At 47.2% G+C, this 5404-nt stretch overlaps 1 protein-coding gene across 3 annotated transcripts in view; it reads right to left on the bottom strand.

The window, feature by feature from the left end:
- Positions 1-607, bottom strand: part of ST3GAL6 (ST3 beta-galactoside alpha-2,3-sialyltransferase 6) — a 53161-nt gene extending 52554 nt beyond the window's left edge. Inside the window, exon 1 of one of the 3 annotated variants that reach the window (XM_011927650.1) lies at positions 331-607. The gene's annotated coding sequence lies outside the window, so the exon portion shown is untranslated. The remainder of the gene's footprint in view (positions 1-330) is intronic. The other 2 variants (XM_011927651.1, XM_011927652.1) reach the window with 2 other exon arrangements.
- Between the last annotated feature and the right edge of the window lie 4797 nt (positions 608-5404).

Raw genomic sequence — 5404 nt, 5'->3', positions numbered from 1 at the left:
GAAGCCCGAGGCCGGCGGAAACCAGAGGAAGGTGGCGCGGGCCAGGGGCGGCGCGGGCACGATTCCTTCCCCCCGGATCTGGCGGGGGAGCAGAGGAGGGAGCAGCGCTGCCGGGACTCTCAGGCTCCCGCCAGCCAGGATCCCAGGCGACTGCGCTGAGCGCCTCCGGAGTCGCGGGAAGCTCCTCCTGCTCCGCGGCTGGCGCCAGTTGCACGGTGGCCGCGGCCGCCCCCAAAATCGAGGAGGAAGGTGCAAAGTGGTGGGAGGTTGCGGGCCTCGCTATCCCAGGGGAGGTAGGGGGGCGAGGCGGGAGCGCAGCCAAATCCCTACCTTTCGGGCGGGGCGGACACCAGCCGCGCGCCCTCGCCGGGCGCCGGGACCGGAAAATCACCGCGAAGGGAGGGACGAGGAAAGGCGGCGGGTGGCTTCAGGACAAGGTAGGAGGATCGATTTCCACAGCCAAGAAGACACTCCCATCCCGCCCTGGTTTGTTTGGAAAGCTGCAGGAGCTAAAGTGAGGGGTGGCCGGGTACTCCCCTTCCCCGCCGGCTGGCAGGCGGCAGAAGTAAATACTGAGGCGTGTCGCGCCGCGGACTGACTGTGACACAAGGCTCAGCAGAAGGTTTGGTCCCTATCAGAAGGGGCGGAGTGTTCAGAGAGCTCCTTAATTCCGTGGCTCTGCCCTTCAAGGGCAAATGTGTTCGTACTTTTTATCTCTTGAAGGAGATAGAGGAGAACGAAGGTGGAACGTGCTTTTTGCCTTTTCTTTTCTCGCCATAGGAAAAACCCTACGTTATTTATGACCTCTTACTTGGATGGCTCTGACTACTTTTTATAATGTGTTTGTCAAATAATTCCTTGTCTAGAAACATTCAGGTCATAGCTCCAGCCTTTGGGCACTGAGCAGTGTAATCACGTGTGATCAAATGACCCCAGAGAGAAGACCCACGGACTTGGATGTAATTCAAAGTTGGCAACGTGTCACGAACTGGAACAAAGTCCTTCATCTGTGATGAGTTTTCTGGTATTTGTATTTGTATTTTTTTTTTTTTTTGAGACAGAATCTCGCTTTGTCACCCAGGCTGGGGTACAGTAGCATGATATTGGCTCACTGCAAACTCCGCCTTCCGGGTTCAAGCGATTCTCCTGCCTCAGCCTCCCTAGAAGCTGGGATTACAGGCGCGCCCCACCACGCCCAGCTAGTTTTTGTATTTTTAGTAGAGATGAGGTTTCACTATGTTGGCCAGGCTGATTTCGAACTCCTGACCTCAAATGATCCACTCCCCTCCACCTCCCAAAGTGCTCTGGTATTTGTCTTCATTCTAACAACAGCCCTAGGAGGTACCATTTGTTATTTTCCCGATCTTACTTAAAAACAAAAACAAAAACAAAAAAAAAACTGGCTGGGCGTGGTGGCTCACACCTGTAATCCCAGCACTTTGGGAGGCTGAGGCAGGCGGATCAAGAGGTCAGGATCAGCCTGACCAACATGGTGAAACCCCTTCTCTCCTAAAAATACAAAAATTAGCCAGGCGTGGTGCTGCGCACCTGTCATCTCAGCTACTCAGGAAGCTGAGGCAGAAGAATCACTTGAACTCCGGGAGGCGGAAGTTGTAGTGCGCTGAGATGGCTCCATTGCGCTCCAGCTTGGGCGACAGAGCGAGATTCTGTCTTAAAAAAAAAAACTCAGCAGGTTCAGATTATTCGTATTCTTCGCCCTTTCTACAGATTGCCTTTGACATAACCTACACAGATTTTGTAATTTTAGACGTGGCTCTTGAGACATCAGGATAGTGAAAGAGTTTGGGGGAATTTATCTGAACTGATTGGTATTGAGGTTTACTTTGCTCTTTTAATTTCTGCTGGATTCTTCATTGACCTCTTCTTCATGATCTTAAAAACCAAAACTGGGCCAGGCGCGGTGGCTCACGCCTGTAATCTCAGCACTTTGGGAGGCCAAGGCGGGCGGATCACGAGGTCGGGAGATCGAGACTATCCTGGCTAACATGGTGAAATCCCGTCTCTACTAAAAAATACAAAAAAAAAAAAAATTAGCCGGGCGAGGTGGCGGGCGCCTGTAGTCCCAGCTACTCAGGAGGCTGAGGCAGGAGAATGGCGTGAACCTGGGGGGCGGAGCATGCAGTGAGCCGAGATCGCGCCACTGCACTCCAGCCTGGGTGACAGAGCGAGACTCCATCTCGAAAAAAAAAACCAGAACTGTATTTCACCTCATCCACTCTGGCCTTCCGGACTTTTTGAATCTGCAAAGTAATGTGCAAAGGAGAGAGGCTATCTGCTGTTCTGAGGTGATGTTTGTGTTTCCTGTGTGGTAGTGGCCAGTAGTGACTGCTGTTGACCCCAACCTAGTTCAAAAGCTGCCTCTTCTGTTGACCTGCTGTGTGACTTTGAGCAAGTGGCATCACCACAGTGGGCTTCTTTTGTGTCAGGTGTAAAGTGAGATAATACAGCTTTTCTTGAAGGGAGATTAGGATTAAAGCAGCCTCTGTTGTAAAGAAGGTGTGGCACAGTGCTTGCCCCCAAAACCATCAATTCAGGAAGTAAAAGGTTGACTTTAAAAATAACACTAAAAATATTAACTACCAGTCATTGCCCACCATGAGTCAGCCACCCACCATGCATTGTGCCTTTTCCTCTCACTCACCCTGCAAGCCAGTCATGGCAGAAAGGAAGGAACAGAGTCAGGTGGTCTAGGGCTGTCTGTACTGCCTGCATTGGAACTGTGACTCAAAGGAAAGCACCCGAGGCCAAAATCATTGTTCTTTCTGAGATATCACCGCTATGTAACTCTCTGTGATGGGAGGGGCTTTTGATCTGTGTAACATTAATTTTTAAAAATTCAAGATATATTATTGTATGGGCACATGATTGCTATTATGTAAATATTTTATATTCCTGTGGAAACTGACAAAGGCTTAAGTAGGGTGATATAATTAAAAGTCTTTAGTCCTCTCTGGATTAGTGTTTCTGGTCATTGTTTTGGAGAAATGCTTTCCCAATATGTGCATATTTAATTCAGCCTTTTGGTAGAAGATTTCTTCTACTAAGCTGGGAGGGGAAAAGCCACAAAGGAGGGGAGGACTCCTGGGACATGCAAGATCTTTGAAAGGTCCCTAAAATTATAATTTTCAGGCAGTGTACATATAGCGCTGGCCCTGTTTTGCTAGGTTTGTTTTTTTTATTATGGTGGTGCAGTCTCTTTGAAATAAATGCTATTGTTTCATAGACTGTGGCCTCTGCACACCAGTGACAGGTAAAGGCCAGGTTCCCCCATATTACCATGGCAGGCCTTTCAGCACTAAATGTGTACTCTTAGAATACACCAAAGTATTTCTTCCTCATCCCCATTGTAGGGCCTGCCTTCTAAATTCTCCTGTTCTGTGCCAAGTACAGCCTTTTCTACCATGATTGATGGCAACAATGTCTACTCCTTGTAGGAGAGACCTACTCATAAGGGTGTTCTCTCAGCGAGACAATCAGATCAGATCACAGTAAGTGAACCCCAGGACTGGAGCTACCTATAAAGTGACACAAGGCCACTTTCTTATAACATCCTCTTAGAATAATTTTTAAAACTTAAAAAAAATTTTTTTTTCTTTTACAGTACATGGTGTTCAAAAGGTTTCTTTTTGAAAACAGTTTTCAAGGTCGAGTTCAATTTTTTTTTTTAATTTGACACATTGGTCAGAGAACATTGAGTTCAATTTTAAACACTATCTGACTCATGACTGAGCTTGACCAAGCTAATGGTTTTTAGATACAATCCTTGCTCCAACTCAAGGAGAAAATCCTGCCAGTGCAGTCTTCTGGCTGTCTTGGAGTTTTATCTCCTATAAGCAATTATTTAAAGAACATGTACATCTCAAAGAGAATAAGCCACAGTGGACCAGACACAGTGGCTCAAGCCTGTAACCCCAGCACTTTGGGAGGCTGAGGTGGGTGGATCACGAGGTCAGGAGTTCGAGACCAGCCTGACCAACATGGTGAAACCCTGGCTCTACTAAAAATACAAAAAATTAGCCAGGCGTGGTGGCGCACGCCTGTAATCCCAGCTACTCAGGAGGCTGAGACAGAAGAAACGCTTGAGCCTGGGAGGCAGAGGCTGCAGTGAGCTGAGATTGTGCCCCTGCACTCCAGCCTGGGCTACAAGTGAGATTATGTCTCAAAACAAAAGAATAAGCCACAGTGTCTAAGCAGTCTAAATCCTCACTTAGAACTATGACTGTCCACGGTGTAGAAAATGTATCACATTAGCAAAAAGCAGTTTAGTTGCAGTAAGCAGAGTCATACTTCTCCAAAATCTCTATTTCAGACTAGAGTCTCAGCTACATTTTTGCATATGTAAATATCCATAGTGATGATTTTCCCACTATTGTGATTGTACAAAAAAGGAAGTCAAGTCTACCAGGAAGCTTATTTGCAACTTCATAAATGATGATGTCCTTATATTCTGCCAGTTTTGTCAAAGTTTCAGGGGTGTTAGTTGCTCAGTCTCTTTTACCACAGGCTGGAGGGTGAGGTGAGGTGGGATGGTGGGACTGGGGACAGGTTCATCACAGACTCCTGAACATGTAGAGCATCTGTACAGTGGAAACCGTAAATAGGGCAATGGACAGAAAATAAGTGCAACGTATTATTTTTTAAAAGGGAGACTATCCAGAATATGTTACAAAAAATGCCTATGGATCAGTACCCAAAAAAACCTATTTTAAAATAGAACACAGGTCATAAACAAGCAATTCATACAATAAATACAAGGGCCAGGTACGGTGGCTCACGCCTGTAATCCCAGCACTTTGGGAGGCCGAGGTGGGCAGATCACCTGAGGTCAGGAGTTTGAGACCAGCCTGGCCAACATGATGAAACCCCGTCTCTATTAAAAATACAAAAATTAGCCAGGCACGATGGCGGGCACCTGTAATCCCAGTTACTAGGGAGGCTGAGGCAAGAGAATTGTTTGAATCTGGGAGGCAGGGGTTGCAGTGAGCCAAGATCGTGCCACTGTACTCCAGCCTGGGCGACAGTGAGATTCTGCCTCAAAAAAAAGAAGAAAAGAAAAGAAAAATACAAATAGTTTACAAGCATGTGCAAAACTTTGTGTCCTTTTATAATAACACACTTTTAAAAATAAAAAATATTGAGAAATAAGATTGGCTGAAACGCCAGGTGCAGTGGCTCAAGCCTGTAATCCCAGCACTTTGGGAGACCGAGACGGGCGGATCACAAGGTCAGGAGATCGAGACCATCCTGGCTAACACCGTGAAACCCCGTCTCTACTAAAAATACAAAAAAACTAGCCGGGTGAGTTGGCAGGCGCCTGTAGTCCCAGCTACTTGGGAGACTGAGGCAGGAGAATGGCGTAAACCCGGGAGGCAGAGATCCGGCC

The sequence above is a fragment of the Colobus angolensis genome, unplaced genomic scaffold (assembly GCF_000951035.1).
Source record: "Colobus angolensis palliatus isolate OR3802 unplaced genomic scaffold, Cang.pa_1.0 Scaffold73, whole genome shotgun sequence".
Classification (NCBI taxonomy): Eukaryota; Metazoa; Chordata; class Mammalia; order Primates; family Cercopithecidae; genus Colobus; species Colobus angolensis.
The sequence above is the reverse complement of the archived record's forward strand: the minus strand, read 5'-3'. Positions and strand labels throughout refer to the sequence as shown.